This window comes from Budorcas taxicolor, chromosome 18 (assembly GCF_023091745.1).
Source record: "Budorcas taxicolor isolate Tak-1 chromosome 18, Takin1.1, whole genome shotgun sequence".
Lineage (NCBI taxonomy): Eukaryota > Metazoa > Chordata > Mammalia > Artiodactyla > Bovidae > Budorcas > Budorcas taxicolor.
In genome coordinates, this window is record NC_068927.1 from 51,855,068 (window position 1) to 51,872,600 (window position 17,533).

General features: G+C 48.9%; 1 non-coding gene across 1 annotated transcript; it reads right to left on the reverse strand.

The window, feature by feature from the left end:
- Positions 1–14,292: 14,292 nt before the first annotated feature.
- TRNAG-GCC (transfer RNA glycine (anticodon GCC)) lies at positions 14,293–14,365 on the reverse strand. The gene has a single exon. It is a non-coding gene; the product is annotated as a tRNA-Gly (tRNA).
- Positions 14,366–17,533: the final 3,168 nt, after the last annotated feature.

A 17,533-nucleotide genomic window follows, 5' to 3' on the forward strand; every position in this document is an offset into this window, starting at 1 on the left:
AACCTCTCCACCCAAGAGTACATGTGTCATTAATTCAAGCAAACAAGCAAACATCCCAGTCAACACTAAGGACATTTGGGAACTTTCAGGCCATTGAGGACCAAGGTTCAGGCACTCCCCTGGCAGCCTCTCTCCTCCTTAGCACTACTCACCACTTGCTATTGAAGGGGGAAGAAAGTCCCCACTCCACACATAAAAAGCGGTGTATGCAGGTAGATCTATCCTCAGATTTAGGGAGATTTGTTTTCAGGAATAGTTTTATTTATTTAAAGATTTTTTTTTAGTGTATATTTGAATTTTGAAAGTCTATTGAATTTGGTACATTATTGCTTCTATTTTTTACATTTTTTATTTATTATTTTTGGCTGTACTGGGTTTTTGTTGCTGCCTGTGGGCATTCTCTAGTTGGGGAGAGTGAGGGCTATTCTGTAGGGTAAGGGAGTTAGAGAAGGCGAGGTTCGAGGTTAGGAAAAAGAATGAGACTGAGATCGGCACTTTACAGGAACAGATCACCTTTAATGAGGAGAGAAGGGGCAGCAGTCAGATTAGTGAGCTGCTGCACTAACCCAAGACAGAGTAAGTATATACAGGCATATATGTGGAAATCGTCTGTCTTAAGGGGGCCTGTTCCTCTCCAAGGTTGTTCGGAGTAGTTATCTCTTAAATGGCTGGGGCAAGGAATTCTGGAGATCAGCCAGAGGCTGGACCGGCTGGGAGCTGGGTGTAATCAACCTTAACGTCCGTTTTTTCCCCTTCAGGTGAGAGAGTTCTTTGTTTTGCATAGAATGGTGGGAGGACCGGGAGGGGAGTTTTAATCCCAGGCTACTTTGAGCCGCGTAACTTTCCTTCATAGTCTCTAGCTGCAGTGCAAGGGCTTCTCATTGCAGCGGCTTCTCCTTTGCAGAGCACAGGCTCTGTCTAGGGAATGCGGGCTTCAGTAGTCGTGGCTTCTGGGCTCTAGAGCGCAGGCTTAATAGTTGTGCTGTACAGGCTTAGTTGCTCCAAGGCATGTGGGATCTCCCTGGACCAGGGATGGAAGCCATGTCTCCTGCATTGGCAGGTAGATTCTTCACCACTGAGCCACCAGGGAAGCCACTATTGCTTCTACTTTATTTTATTTTATTTCTTTTGCCACAAGGCATGTGAGATCTTAACTCCCTGACCAGGGATTCAGCCTGCACCCCGTGCACTGAAAGGCGAAGCCTTAACCAATGGACTGTCAGGGAAACCCCTGCTTATTTATTTTAACCCTTACTAGTGATAGCTTGTGGCCCTAAAAGAGAAAAGGTGGAGGAGGCGCTGGTTTCTGATCTGACGTCCACCTCCCTCAGATGCGTCAGACCCTTTGTGACCCCATGGACTGCAGCCCAGCAGGCTACTCTGTCCATGAGATTTCTCAGGCAAGAGTAATGGCGTGGGTTGCCATTTCTTCCTCCAGGGGATCTTCCCAACTAAGGGATCGAACCCAAGTCTCCTGCATTGGCAGGCAGATTCTGTACCACTGAGTCACCTGGGAACTCTATGATTTCTGACCACCCTTGTTTTTAAAACTCTATTTTCTAATACAAGGAGGAAGTAAAGAGAAACATTTATTGATATTACCATCTATAAAAAAGTGCTTAGTGTTTCCTTCTTGTTACCATGTTTTAGACTCTTTTAAATATTTTACTTATACCCTACTTAATCTCATAAAAACTCCAAGAAGCATATACTATTGTCCTCATTTTTATACGCAAAAAATAATTCAGGCTCAACTATAGTATGTAACTGTTCCAGTGTTATGAAGATTCTGAGTCATGGCCAGGGTTCAGATGCAGGCACGTGGCTCTGAGCTATTGTAATACATGACAGAAACCGCAAGCTGAGTAGGTTATACATGAAGTTAGTTAGTTCCTAGAACAATATTTTGAAATAATTTGTTATCCATGTGTGACGAATGAAGCAACTGAGACTTAAAGTAATTTAATAACATGGTAAGTTGAACACAGATAATTGATTTTAGAACAAGACTCAGTCTACCTTGAACATATCACCCTGTGCCAAATTTTCCTAAAGCAAATTTCTCCTTCTAAAAAAGACAGTAATCTCAATGCCTAAAAATGATAAAATTGAAAGGATCATTGAAGCCATTAAATCCTAATTTTATCTAATTCTTTTACTATTGACCTCGTAAAATTTTTACTAGAATGTTAATGAAGTTGGTCTTTGTGCCTTAGTTCTTTCAGTTCTTTGTCATTTGTCATTTTCTTTTTTTAACCATCAAACAGATGGGATAGTTATTAGGGACATATAACCTTTCCAGGTGGTTCAGCGGCAAAGAATCTGCCTGCCAAGCAGGACTTGGGTTCGACCCCTGGGTTGGGACGATCCCCTGGAGAAGAAAATGGCAACCCATTACAGTATTCTTGTCTGGAAAATCCCACCGACAGGGGAGCCTGGTGGGTTACAGCCCATGGGGTCACAAAAGAGGCAGACACAACTTAGTGACAAAACAAAACAAACAAGTAACCATAAAAGAGAAGCAGGGACAAAGGGTTTCAATAAAGGGGCGGCTGGATATGGGTGTGGATGGAGCTTGGCTCACTCAGGCTGCGGCGCAGGATGGAGCTGTAAGTGGGAAGGAAAGCACGTAGGCACGGGTCTGGGGCCAGGGTTAGCTCTCCCCGGAACTGTCGCATTCCTTTGAGGAAGTCTGAGACTATCCAGATAAAACTGCTTTTCACGTCACTGGGGAGTTCTCTCTATCAGGGAAGGAGGAGGAAGCATGCTTTATCTAATGGTTGTTAGTTCATGTCCACATACTTAGAGAAGGTTGGACCTCCCCTGGTGTCCTGCCCCACGTAGTGGACACTATGGTGGCCGCCCACACCTCCTTCGGGACTGAAGCATTAACTCTAGCTCCTGGGAACGTCTGCTGCTAACAACTCAGACCCGATCCCTTTCCAAGAATTGCCTTTGACAAAGGAAGCTTACCTTGCCCTGGTCAGAGCCCCTCCCCGCAGAAAGCCATGACCAGCCACTGTTGATACAGGAGTATGAAGCCAGCCCCTTGTTCTGGTTTGGGACAGCTCTGTGGGTCCCACAGTCGCAGAGCCCCCGATGGGACCGACCGGGGCTTCTATGCAGCCGAGTCACAGTCCACTACCACTTGCTCCCCATCCTGCAACCCCGCTGCCCCAGGGGGGTCACTCCCTGGAGGCTTCCCTGGTGAAACTCCTGCATCCATATCTCCATCTCGCCGTCTATTTTTAGGAAACCAACCTCACACATGCTAAGCTCACAACAGTGAACCTGTCTTCAAGCCCCTGGTGCCCTTGTCTTTCGAAGCAAAATACTGACTCAAGAGTTAATGACTAGGAAAAGTGAAGCTGTAGAAACAAAGATAGCTGTTGGGCTAAGGAACTGTAACAATTTAGATGGTAACTCAGCTACGTAAGAGTCACCGAACTCCTGGTTCTCTGAAAGACATAGATAAAGCCTGACACACACTCATAAGTTGTTTCTGTTTTTACAGGAAGAAGACCTCCCCCCACCCCAAATGAAAAAGAAGACCCGCCACCCAGACGAAAAGCGCTGACCACAAGGACACGGACCCTGGACTGGCTGAAACCGGAAGGTTGACGATGCTTGAAACTTCGCCTTGATGCCAGCCAGTCCAAGAACTGGCCATGAGTTGACCACATTCTGCTTCCTGAACACCATAAAACTCCTTACTACCCTCTCCAGGGTGGGCCACATGGTCTTAAGGGCATCAGCCCACTGTGGCCCCCTTTGCCTGGCATAAAAAATTGAAGCTACCCTTTTCTACTTCACTCCAAATTCCGTCTCCATGTTTCTCTTCGGCAGTGGTGAACACAGGCTGAGTTTCGGCAACAAGAGTAGGCGTAGACCTGGGACTTCTCACTCCAGGCAACTCCAAGGCAAAACACGATTTCCCAGGCGCCTCCTCTCTCCTTCACGGTGACTGACGCAAATGCCCCATGTGGATGAGATCAGACAGACACTTCTCTCTACACTATGTGCTTGTTCATCTGAGGGCCAGGGAAGGCCTTCTGGAGAAGGTGACTTCTAGCAAGTTCTAGGAGAGGAGAGAGTGAGCCACGAGGGTCTCTGAGTGAAGGGCATTCCCCCAGTGCACAGCCCTGAAATGAGAGAAGCCCTGGAACATGCAAGGACAGTGAGGTCAGGTGGGCTGGAGTTAGCCAGGAAGACAAGGCCGGAGGTGAGCTCACAGAGGGGGCTGGAGGGCGGCTGATGCAGGCCCACTTGGTCTGTCCTTAGAGAAGGGAGCCACGGGGGAGTTAAGCAGAGGAGTGCTTAGGCGCTCAGCTGTGTCCGACTCTTGGCCACCCTTTGGGCTATAGTCCACCAGGCTCCTCTGTCCATGGGATTTCCCAGGCAAGAATACTGGAGTGGGCTACCATTTCTTTCTCCAGGGGATCTTCCTGACCCAAGGATTGAACTCGAGTCTCCTGTGGCCCTTGCGTTGTAGGCGGGACTCTTTACCCACTGAGCCATCAGGGAAGCTCTCCAAGCAGCGGAGGGATATGACTTAAGAGGAGGTATTAGACTACTCTGGCTTTGGTGTTGACAATAGTTGGAAAAACAACCAAAATAGCTAACATGTTTGAGCATTTACTATGTACCATCAATCCACAGAATCCTCACAACCATACAGAGTATTGTGGTGGTATTATTATATCCATTGGATCATAGAGGAGACTGAGGCTCAGAGAGGTTGAGTCACTTTCCCAGAATTGCACAGCTGGGCAGTGGGGGTGCAGGGACTCTAGGTGACTCCAGAGGCCTAGTTCTCAACGGTTGTGCTTTGGTGTTCCATCAGGGGCTGGCAATCCCAGACATCTTTGGGTTGGGGTGAGGGTCAAGCTATGGATGGATCCAGGAACCTAATACTGAGAGGCCCGTCTTGCAGCTCTACCTAGGAGGCTGGAAACACCAGCTGAACCCAGAGGATCCATACCCAGCCTGTACCTTGGGCATACGGTATCTCCAGAACTGGGTGTCCTGGGTGACTGCACGGGGCACGCCCAGAGGTAGGATGTCAGCAAACCTCAGGATCTCATGGAGGACAGCATCCGTGTGTGGCGTCTGGGCCCTGTACCCCTGGCAGGGCCACCTCTCTGGCCCCACTACACGGTCAATCTCCTGCTGTATGAGTTATGCACCATTCAGAAAAGGGTGGGAAAAAGGAAGTCCTGGCCATGGGAAGGCTTGTCATCCTGGGCACCCACCCCTACCCTCAACTTCCCAGGCTTCAAGCCCAGGATTGCACTAATGGCAGTCACCTTGCATGCTCTAAAACAGATACCCAGTCTTCCCTGGGGGACCAGTGGTGAAGACTCCACCTGCCAATGCAGGGGACACGGGTTCGATTTTCCTGGTCCAAGATTCCAAATGATACAGGCAACAAAGCCTGTGCACCACAACTACTACCTAGAGCCCATGCTCTGCAACAGAAGAAGCCACCACAGAGAGAAGCCCACACACCGCAAGAAAAAGGAGCCCCTGCTTGCCGGAATTAGAGAAAACCTGTGCATAGCAACTGTGCGGTAGTGGGAGCATTCCTTGGCATTGCCTTTCTTTGGGATTGGAATGAAAACTGACCTTTTCCAGTCCTGTGGCCACTGCTGAGTTTTCCAAATTTGCTGGCACATTGAGTGCAGCACTTTCACAGCATCATCTTTCAGGATTTGAAACAGCTCCACTGGAATTCCATCACCTCCACTAGCTTTGTTCATAGTGATGCTTCCTAAGGCCCACTTGACTTCACATTCCAAGATGTCTGGCCCTAGATTAGTGATCACATCATCATGATTATCTGGGTCTTGAAGATCTTTTTTGTACAGTTCTTCCGTGTATTCTTGCCACCTTTTCTTAATATCTTCTTCTTCTGTTAGGTCCAGACCATTTCTGTCCTTTATTGAGCCCATCTTTGCATAAAATGTTCCCTTGGTATCTCTAATTTTCCTGAAGAGATCTCTAGTCTTTCCCATTCTGTTGTTTTCCTTTATTTCTTTGCATTGATCGCTGAAGAAGGCTTTCTTATCTCTTCTTGCTATTCTTTGGAACTCTGCATTCAGATGCTTATATCTTTCCTTTTCTCCTTTGCTTTTCACCTCTCGTCTTTTCACAGCTATTTGTAAGGCCTCCCCAGACAGCCATTTTGCTTTTTTGCATTTCTTTTCCATGGCGATGGTCTTGATCCCTGTCCCCTGTACAATGTCACGAACCTCATTCCACAGTTCATCAGGCACTCTATCTATCAGATCTAGACCCTTACATGTATTTCTCACTTCCACTGTATAATCATAAGGGATTTGATTTACGTCATACCTGAATGATCTAGCGGTTTTCCCTACTTTCTTCAATTTAAGTATGAATTTAGCAATAAGGAGTTCATGATCTGAGCCACAGTCAGCTCCCGGTCTTGTTTTTGTTGACTGTATAGAGCTTCTCCATCTTTGGCTGCAAAGAATATAATCAATCTGATTTCGGTGTTGACCGTCTGGTGATGTCCATGTGTAGAGTCTTCTCTTGTGTTGTTGGAAGAGGGTATTTGCTATGACCAGTGAGTTTTCTTGGCAAAACTCTATTAGTCTTTGCCCTGCTTCATTCCTCATTCCAAGGCCAAATTTGCCTGTTACTCCAGGTGTTTCTTGACTTCCTACTTTTGCATTCCAGTCCCCTATAATGAAAAGGACTTCTTTTTTGGGTATTACTTCTAAAAGATCTTGTAGGTCTTCATAAAACCGTTCAACTTCAGTTTCTTCAGTGTTACTGGTTGGGGCATAGACTTGGATAACTGTGATACTGAATGGTTTGCCTTGGAGACGAACAGAAATCATTCTGTCGTTTCTCAGATTGCATCCAAGTACTGCATTTCAGACTCTTGTTGACCATGATGGCTACTCCATTTCTTCTGAGGGATTCCTGCCCGCAGTAGTAGATATAATGGTCATCTGAGTTAAATTCACCCATTCCTGTCTATTTTAGTTCGCTGATTCCTAGAATGTCGACATTCACCCTTGCCATCTCTTGTTTGACCACTTCCAATTTGCCTTGATTCATGGACCTGACATTCCAGGTTCCTATGCAATATTGCTCTTTACAGCATCGGATCTTGCTTCTATCACCAGTCACATCCACAGCTGGATATTATTTTTGCTTTGGCTCCATCCCTTCATTCTTTCTGGAGTTATTTCTCCACTGATCTCCAGTAGCATATTGGGCACCTAATGACCTGGGGAGTTCCTCTTTCGGTATCCTATCATTTTGCCTTTTCATACTGTTCATGGGGTTCTCAAGTCAAGAATACTGAAGTGGCTTGCCATTCCCTTCTCCAGTGGACCACATTCTGTCAGACCTCTCCACCATGACCCGCCCATCTTGGGTTGCCCCGCGGGCATGGCTTGGTTTCATTGAGTTAGACAAGGCTGTGGTCCCAGTGTGATCAGATTTACTAGTTTTCTGTGAGTATGGCTTCAGTGTGTCTGCCCTCTGATACCCTCTTGCAACACCTACCATCTTACTTGGGATTCTCTTACCTTGGGCGTGGGGTATCTCTTCACGGCTGCTCCAGCAAAGCACAGCCGCTGTTCCTTACCTTGGACGAGGGGTATCTCCTTACCACCACCGTTCCTGACCTTCAACGTGGAATACCTCCTCTAGGCCCTCCTGTGCCTGCGCAGCCACCACTCCTCGGGTTGCTCCTCCCAGCCGCCGGCCCTGGACTCGGGTGTGGGTGCCTCCTCCCACTGCCGTCCCTGGCCTCGCGCTCGGGGTGGCTCCTCAAGGTCACCGCCCCTGGCCTCGGCGCGAGGTGACTTCTCCCGGCTGCTCCTGACCTAGGACGCGGGGTGTCTCTTCCCAGCCGCCACTGGCCTGAGACTCGGGGTAGCTCCTCCGAGCCGCCACTGACCTCCGACGCAGGGTAGCTCCTCTCGGCTGTTCCTGCACCAACGCAGCCTGGCAGTCTAGGCTGCTGCCCCTGACCTCGGACGTGGGTAGCTCCTGTCGGCCGCGCTCAGTGAGCTGGCTCGCAGCCGCCTGCGCTCAGTCAGCCGGCCTGCCTGGGCCTGGCGTGGTGCAATTCATGGCGTTGCAAAGGGTCAGACACGACTGAGTGACTGAACTGAACTGATGCATAGCAAGGAAGACCCAGGGCAGCCAAAAGTAAATTTAAAAAAATGTGTACTCCACTCCACCCCACTCCCCCAGCCTCCAAGCAAGGTGTTATTAGAACTTGATCCTTATACCTAGCTTGACAACATCAGAAAAGAAAGGACTGGTCCTAACCTGTAACGGGTGGGTTCTTCAGGAGGACCAGGACCCATATCTGAGGGTGGTGCTGGTTGTCTCCACCCTGGCAAAAAAGATGTCGAGAGCACAACTGAGCAAATTCTCTTCCTAAATTCTGAGTGTGTGTGTGGGGGGGTCCCTTTCCTCCTATATGCAAAAACACAGGATGCGGGAATTAGAGAGGAGCCAAAAGAGCCTTTTCAGATAGCCAAAAGATCTATTCAGATCCTTGATTACACGTCTCCTTCCTGACTCTCTGACCACAGCAGGCATCACCAATCAATCACAGAACTCTTTGATACTAAACCTCAGAATCCTTCTCAGATGAACAAAGTTGACACCCAAAATGAAGCCTGTTTATAGTTCCAGAGCTAGAACAAAAGCTGCCTCATCAGAACTTCTATTTTACTGATGGAAAACCAGAGGCTCAGAGATGTGGGGGGAATTGTACCCTCTCACACAGTAAACTGAAAGAGTGGGGAATCTGGGGCCCAAGTCTCTGGAGTCTCATCCAAAGATGAGACCCTCAGACCCCAAGACTCTCAGCGCCTACTAGATCCCAGAATGCACTGCCTCTTGCTCCAAGTCTCACCTGCTGCAAGCGAGTGAGGAAGGCATCCATGAAATCCCGGGGACTGAGCCGGGTCCAAGGAAACCTCATGCTTCCTCAACACTCCAGCCACAAGCTCCTTCTGTTTCTCAAGGACCTCAAAGAGACAGCTGCGTGGACCAGGAAAGTGGCTCAGAAAAGCAGGGAGAAGGCTCTGTATCTTGGGGGGAAGAGGCCCTGGAGAGAATGTGTCTTGGCACATGCTGTTCCCTCTGCCTGAAACCCTGTTCCCCGTCTTTCCTCTCACTTTCGCTGGTTCAGTCCTGTTCATCACTGAGGTTTCACGTTGGATGTGACCTCCTCCAGGAAGCCTTCCCTGACCTCCAGACAATGACAAGCAGTTTCTCTGTGCTGTCACGGCTGCGTGAGCATCAGCTCCCCCTGCCCACCCCCACCCCCCGACATGTCACTGTCTGCTGACTGTTCCATCTCCCCTCTGGGATGAGTGTTCTGTGAGGGCAGGTCCCAGTGAGATTGGCTGGGACCTTGGACCCTTTACTGGAGTGCTAGCTCTTGGACAAACATCTCCGGGAGCAAGAGAAAACGAAAAAAGTAGAAGCTGCTGAAAATAACTACATGCATGCGCAGTTGGGGCAATTAGGAAGAAAAAGATACAAAGAGGCCACATATCAACGTCCACTTCTGAGATGCCCAGAGGAAAAGCAGGGTACTGCGCATGATCTGCCCCACCCACAGCACCGCCGAGGGAGTGGCAGGCCACCTAAGCGACGCCTCCTGCCCAATCCACCTATCCGCCCCTATCCTCACCTGGTTTAAGAAACCAGCTTGCCCCACCCCCTTGGAGAGAGCAAAGGAACTTGTTTCCTATTTTCACTCTTTGGGATTGCAGCCTAAGCCCCCCCAAAAGCCTTGCCTGAAATTCTCTGGTCTCTAGTCAATTCATATTTATTAAAGAGTTCAAGGTTGCCAGGTCAGGGCCACTACGGCTGTCTGGGCCACCCTTGTGTCTTCTGCAGGTTGGTGCGTGCAGGCTGGCACAGGATAGCAGGTTCAGTGAGCATGGACTGAATGATTGCTCAATCTGTCATGGTACTGGTCCCTCTGGGCTATCAGGTTTGGTGACATGTCTGTCTACCCCACTAGACTGTGGCCCCATGATGACACAGCTAGGTATATCTTGGCTCCTGGTGTGTCTCCAGTATCCAACCAAGAGCTGAACACATGTATAGGCTTATTTATGTTGGCAGATGTTTGAACTGAAAGAAGGGACTTTGGAGGAAGGGCTGTGCGACTGGGGTTGGGGTGGCTTCAGCAGATACCTCACCCAAAAATCGTCCACCTGCTGCAGGTGTTCAGCCAGCAGCCCTAGGAAGTCTTCATCCTGGGAGTCCAAACAGTGGTCAAAGGTCATGGAGCAGATGATGCTGGAGACCAGGCAGCAGATCAGGAAGGTGGGGTGGGAGGATGAATCTGTGCCAAGGTCAAGAGAGGCAAGCTGTTCTCCCAGCCTCTCTCCGCTTGGTAGCCAGAGCGCGATCCCTTCCAGGCACACATCCAACCATCTCACTCTCCTGCTCAAAGACATTCCATGGCTCCCAGGTCCTTCCTCAGGAATTTGTTGTTGTTGTTCAGTTGCTAAGTCGTGTCTGACTTAGCAGACTTCGTGACCGCGTGGACTGCAGCATGCCAGGCTCCCCTGTCCTTCACTGTCTCCTGGAGTTTGCTCATGTTCATGTCCATTGAGTTGGTGATGAGAACCAACAGGGGTCTTACGCACGAATGTCCATCTCAGGGTCACTTCCCATGGACCCAGCCTGCAAAGTCCTGTGTAGTATCTCCCCACCTTGTGCCAAGGATCTCTGTGTCCTAATCTTTACAACCTGAGAATATGTTAAAATATCTTTCATTGCATAGGGGGCTTTGCAGTTGGGACAAAGTTACAGATCTTGAGGTGGGGAGATTAACCTAGATTATCTGGATAGACCCAATGTAAGAGTAAGAGTTTTTGTAAGAGGGAGGCAGAGTGAATTTCCTGGTGGTCCAGTGGTTGGGACTCCATGCTTCCACTGCAGGAGGCACAGGTTCTATCCCTGGTTGGGAAACGAAGATCCTGCAAGCCATGTGGTGTGTCCTCCTGGGGAAAAAAAAGGAAAGAGGCAGAAAGATCAGACACAGAGAAGATTTAAGGACAGTGGCAGAGGTCAGAGAAGAAAGAAGATGCTACGCTCCTGGCTTTGAAGACTGAGGAAGGGGCCATGAACCAAGAGACGCAGCATCTAGAAACTGAAGATGTGTAAAATAATAAGAATAAATAAAAAAGCTGTAAGATGATATAGCTAAATAAATAAATAAGCTGTAAGATAATACGTTTGTGTTATTTGAAGGCACTGAGTTTGTGATTGTTTTTTATATCAGCCATAGGAAACTGATATATCATGTGACTTTCCATCTGGGGTCATCCCAGTCTATATTAGTTTGCTAAGTCCGCTGTAACAAGGACCATGGAGTCATCAGAGTTGATTCCTTCCAAAAGCCATGGGAGAGAATCTATTCTAGGCCTCTCCCCTTGTGTCTGGTGGTTTGCTGGCCATCTTTGATGTTCCCTGACTTCTAGAAGCATCATCCTGATCTCTGCCTTCCATCTTCCCATGGCATTCTCCCTGGGATGTGTCTGTGTCCTGAACTACCCCTTTCATAAAGACACCAGTCAAACCAGATTGGGGCCCACACTAACGACCTCTTTTTAACTTGATTACATTTGCAATGAATGAATGCATCTTCAAATAAGGTCACATTCTGAGGTACTGGGGGTTAAGGCTTCAATTCAGTTCAGTTTAATCGCTCAGTCATGTCTGACTCTTTGCCACTCCATGGACTGCAGCACACCAGGTCTCCCTGTCTATCACCAGCTCCCATTTACTCAAACTCATGTCCATTGAGTCGGACTTCAATGTGTCAGTTTTGGGGGTGACACAATTAAACCCCAGAAAATTGTTATTCATGTCACAATATTCTTCTGGGCCCCTGCCATGACCCAAACGCCCAACTGGGCACTGGAAACACCAGATACATTCAATCTGTGCCCTACAGGGACGGGGGAGTTACACATTGCAAACTCTTCAGCTTCCTGACCTTTGTTTCCTGTTGGTCTTATGGTGCATTTCAACACAGGGGTGAAACATGCACTTTCCTGACCTTGGAGCGGTGCCACCGTGGACTTTCCTGACCCCAGGTCACGGTTCCTACTGTGCTGTGTGACCTGTGTGATTCATTGAGTAGCCACATTCTTCATGTAGTGCATACAAAAATTTTAAAACGCCCCATTTTAGGAATATCACTCACTCATAAAATGGAACGCATTTGAGTCAGTTCTAATGAGATGGATGAACTTAGAGCCTATTACACAGAGTGAAGTAAGTCAGGAACAGAAAGACCAATGTCGCATACCGACACATATATACGGAATCTAGAAAGAGGGCACTGATGAATCTGTTTGTAGGGCAGCAGTGGTGATGCAGACATAGAAATGGACCTGGGGACGTGGGGGTGGGAAGGGGAAGGTGAGGGTGGGGTGAATGGAGAGAGTAGCAAGGAAGAATACACACTACCACATGCAAGATAGACAGCCATTGGGAATTTGCTGTATGGCTCAGGGAACCCAAACCTGGGCTCTGTAACAACCTAGAGGGGTGAGATGGGGGTGGGAGGTGGGAGGGAGGTTCAAGCGGGAAGAGACATAGGTATACCTATGGCTGATTCATGTTGATGTATGGCGGAAATCAACACAATACTGTAAAGCAATTATCCTTCCATTAAAAATAAATAAATTTTAAAAACGATGAGGAAAAAAAAACACTCCCCATTTTACAGATGACAAAATGGAGGCCTAGGGAGGATAGTCACTTCTCAAAGCTAATATGTGCCAGAGACAGTGTTGAAACTCAGGCTAACAGGACTCCAGGGCCTACATTTGAAGCCTGTAGACCTGGAAGTCTTTAAGTGAGGTCCAGGCAGCCCTAGATGTCAGGGCCCCCAGGAACTTGGATGGAAAGCAAAGTTGCATGTTTTTCACTAAACTCATTCTGAAATTTAGCCTTTCTCCCAATTATGAAGGCAGATTGCAGTCATGTCAGCAGTAACAGTGGCTTTGTCACTAATGGAAACCAGACATTTTCTTCTCTTTTTGGCCATGCCCTGCAGCATTTGGGATCTTATTTCCCCCACCAGGAATGGAACCCATTCAATCCTGCTGCATTCCTGCTGCAGTCCTAACCACTGGACCATCAGGGAAGTCCCCAGAAACCACAGATATTTTCACAGCACATTTCAATTGCAGCTCTGGAAATATAATTTAGACTCATCACCAATCTAAGATGATGCCTAGATCTTGTTTTTGAGCACGTTTCTGACAAGAATGCACTATATCACACATTTGGTTTATTTTTGACTTTTAATAAAATTGATTTTTGTGGGGATCTTATGAATTAAATATTTTTATCATGGTAAAGCAAACATAACATGAAGTTTACTATTTTTAAAAGTACAATGGAGTGCATTAAGTACACACACGATGTTGTAAAACACTGTCTAGTTCCAGAACCTTCTCATCACCCCAAAGGAAAACCCTGTATATATTAGGCAGGCACATCCCATTCTCCCCTCCCCTAGTCTCTGCCAACCGCTGAACTGCTTTCTGTGTCCCCAGATTTGCCAGTTCTGGGTATTTCATGTAAATGCAATCATGTGCAATGTGTGACTCTGTGTGACTGACTTCTTGTTTTTCTGGTTTGACATTTATTTATGCTAAAAAAACTTTATAAAGGTATACAAAGAATATTAGATATCTTAAAAATTGCCTTTTTTTTCTTTTGAACTTTATTTTGTATTAGGGTATAGCCGACTAACCAGGAGGGCATGGCAACCCATTCCAGTATTCTTCCCTGGAGAATCCCCATGGACAGAGGGGCCTGGCGGGCTACTGTCCATGGGGTCGCAAAGAGTCAAACACGACTGAGCGACTAAGAGGAGCACACAGCCGATGAGCAACGATGCTGAGATAATTTCAGGTGAACAGCAGAGGGGCTCAGCCACACCGTGTGCTTGGCTTCTTGAAGGGATTTACCCTTATGCCGCTAAAAGCGCTATTCTGAAACCATCGTGCACCTTCACGTGCGAATGGGCAAAAGAGGATTTGGAGCAAACCTCCCAATGTTTCAACTGACTTTAGCAGGCAAACAGGTGTGTAATGGGTATTACATGCTAGAATCTATCCAAGTTGCTTTTTCTTTTTTTAAAATTATTTCTAATTTTTATTTATTTGACTGTGCTCGGTCTTAGTGGTGGCATGCAGAATCTTTAGTTTGCAGCATGGGGGATCATCAGTTGTGATATGTGGGATCTCGTTCCCTGACCAGGGATGGAACCTGGGCCCCCTGCATTGGCAGTGCAGAGTCTTAGCCACTGGACCACCAGGGTATAACACGAATAGGCGTAACACCTGATTGAACTCTCACAACATCCCTGGGGATGGGGTTGGACATTATCCCCGCTTTACAGGTGAGGGAAGAGAGGTACAGAGAGGTTCGAGAACCAGCCAGCATATAGACAGTGATGGTGGGGCTGGGGTTTGAACTCGGGTCCTCTGGCTCCTGACATGAAGAGCCAACTCATTAGAAAAGACCCTGATTCTGGGAAAGACTGAAGCCAGGAGGAGAAGGGGATGACAGAGGATGAGATGGTTGGATGGCACCAGCGACTCAATGGACATGAGTTTGAGCAAGCTCCGGGAGGTGCTGAAGGACAGGGAAGCCAGGCGTGCTGCAGCCCCGGGGGTCGTAGAGAGCTGGGCAGGACTGAGCGACTAAGCAACAGCAGCCTCTGACTCTAGGGCCTGAGCGCTTAGCGACTGGGCTGAGCTGCACCTTGCAGGGGACCTGCTGGGTGCGAAGTGAGCCCTGAGCCGGGCGCCCCCATCTCACCACTGACCCACAGGGTCCCCTGGGCGATGGCTGTGCCCAAAGTGCCCAGTGAAGGCACCCACCTCTCCAGCAGCCTCACACTGCCTGGTAGCCTCACAGCGATGACCGTGGGCTTTGGGCCCAGGCGCCCCGTGAACACTGGCCCTGCCAGGCCCTCAGCTGTGGCGACGGGGGGTGGCCTGAGACACCAGCACCCACCTGTCTGTCCGTCGTGGTCTCTGGACAGGCGGTTGTCGCTGCGGCTGCCCTGGGTCTCATCGCACGGTGTTGCCCTCTCTTCTGGGTCTCTCCGTGTCTCTGTGTTTTTATGTCTCTGATTCTGAGTGTCACCTTGCTTTACCCTGAGCCTCTCAATCGGCCCAGGTGGCCCCTGACTTTCCCTTCAGAATCTCACCAGTTCCACCAGCTCCTCACTAGCTCTCCGAGCCCCTCGTGGGTTCCCTCAGCCCAGAGCCCCTCCTTCAGCCCCTCACTAGTCCCTCAGCTCCTCACCAGTTCTCTCAGGACATGCGTCTGTCCTTCGCTGTCTCCTAGTGTGCCTTCATTTAGGGCTTCCCTGGGGGCTGAGTGGTAAAGAACCCGCCTGCCAATGCGGGAGACACGGGCTTGATCCTTTTGCCGGGAAGATCCCCTGGAGAGGGGAATGGAACCCACTCCAGTGTTCTTACCTGGGGAATCCCATGGACAGAGGAGTCTGGAGGGCTAGAGTCTATGGGGTCGCAAAGAGTTGGACATGACTTAGCAACTAAACAACTACCAGTGCCTTCGTTTCTCCAGTGTTCATGTCTGTCTTTCTGTCCTCCCGTCCCTGGGCTTCTGTGTTTCCCTCATCATGTCTCATTATCTCTCTGCCTGCCTCTTCACCATGCCTGTCCTCGCACAATCACAGGTATCACCATTTCCACCTTTGTGCCTCTTTCCCTGACAATAAAACTTATCATGCTCCCGGGGTGATTATCAAACTACCATGTATCCAGTGTAGGTGGATGCTGATCAAACAAAATGCGCACAGGTAATAAGACAACCAGTAAGGACAGCCAAGGGCTTGATGCCTGTATACTACCTGTCACTATGTGAATTTACTGAATGTATCACCATTTTGTTGTTATCTCACCCTCCCTCTAGAATGTTAGCTCTGTGAGAGCGAAGATACTCATGTTTTGTTCACAGCTGTGTCCCCAGTGCCTAAAACGGCCTAGCACACAGTAGGTACCCAATAATTGCTTGTTGAGTGGATGAGTAACTGTGTGCTGTGTCCTTGAGGTCTCACCATAGCCTTGTCTTGGGTGCCCCTCAGTCATGTCTCAAGCCTCTCTTTCTGGGTCTGTCTCTCTGCCTTCCTCAGTCTTGGTCCCTGTGTCTCTCTCTGTGGCCACCATGCATCCATAGCACACTTGCTATGGGCCAGGCCCCCTGCACAGTGGGTCTCATTTTCATTTTCATCAATATCCTACAGGGTAGGTACCCACATTTTCCTGATGCGCAAACCTGAAGCTCGAAGAGCAGCAGACACTTGCCCGAGAGACTGTGATGCGTCCTCTAAACAGAGTGGGAGCTCCTGTCAAGTCCCCTCCCCTCTCGATGAGTTATGGACAGCTCGTGTTAGCAATCTAAGGGCTCTGAGAAGCCCTGTAGGAAAGAAAGCAGCTTGCTTAACCAAGGTTTTCCCTCGCTTGCTTACCCAGAGAAGTCTTTCCCTTAGAGCGTTCTGCCCTCTCCTGCCTCTCACCCTTTCTGTTTCTTCTCCCTTCTGCTGCTCCCTGTCTGTTATCTCACTCTGCATCTGCATCTCTGCCTCTCTCTCTGCAAGGCAGCCCAGTCAAATGGTTGGAAGAACAGACTCTGGAGCAAGACTGTCTGGGTTTGACTCCTGAGGCTGCCACAGGATGGCTGTGTGACCTTGGGCAAGATCTTAACCTCTCTGTGATTCACTCCATTAACGGAGTGAAGATCAGGTGATTTCCTCTGTGTAAAGCACTTCATGCCTCCCCATCAGTGATTCCTGGGCCTGGAATAAGGACCCAAGTTCAGTGCCAGTTCACACAGCACAGCGGAACCCAGGACCTGGGTTGAGGAAAGTTCATGGTGGCCTCTCTCCAAGGTCAGGAAAGTACAGGTCCCACCTCTTCAAGAGATGAAGGGACACTGGGTTGGAGGAGTCTGACTCAGCTGCTGGGATCAGAGTTTTGGGTTCTCAAGACGTTTGCCTAACATTGCAAGAAAGAGACTGCCACCCTCCTTCTAAAGAGGAGAGACAGAGAGAGGTGGAAAGTCAGACCCAGGCCACAAGTGGACACAGACACAATCATGAGCATATTTGGTAAATACAAACTGAGCCTGCCAAAGGCTCAGGGGAATGCTGGAGACAGGCAAGCTCAGCGGGCATTGATCAAACTGCACGCAGTCTCTGTGCTCCTGGAGCTCAGAGTTTAAGGAGTGAAACAGAGACACGGAGACAGAGAGAGATAGCAGGAGAGAGAGGGACACGCACACAGCGTGTCCTGCAGCTGTGAAGACAGAGCAGGAGGCAGGGAGGAAACTCAGGGCCATCAGAGATCTGAAGACCCGAGAACTGTCTCTTGCCCTATTGCTTTGTTCCTCCCGCCTCTCCCATCTGTGGCTCTCACAGAAGGGAGGGTGAAGGAAGGCGGGCTGGAGAGAGAAA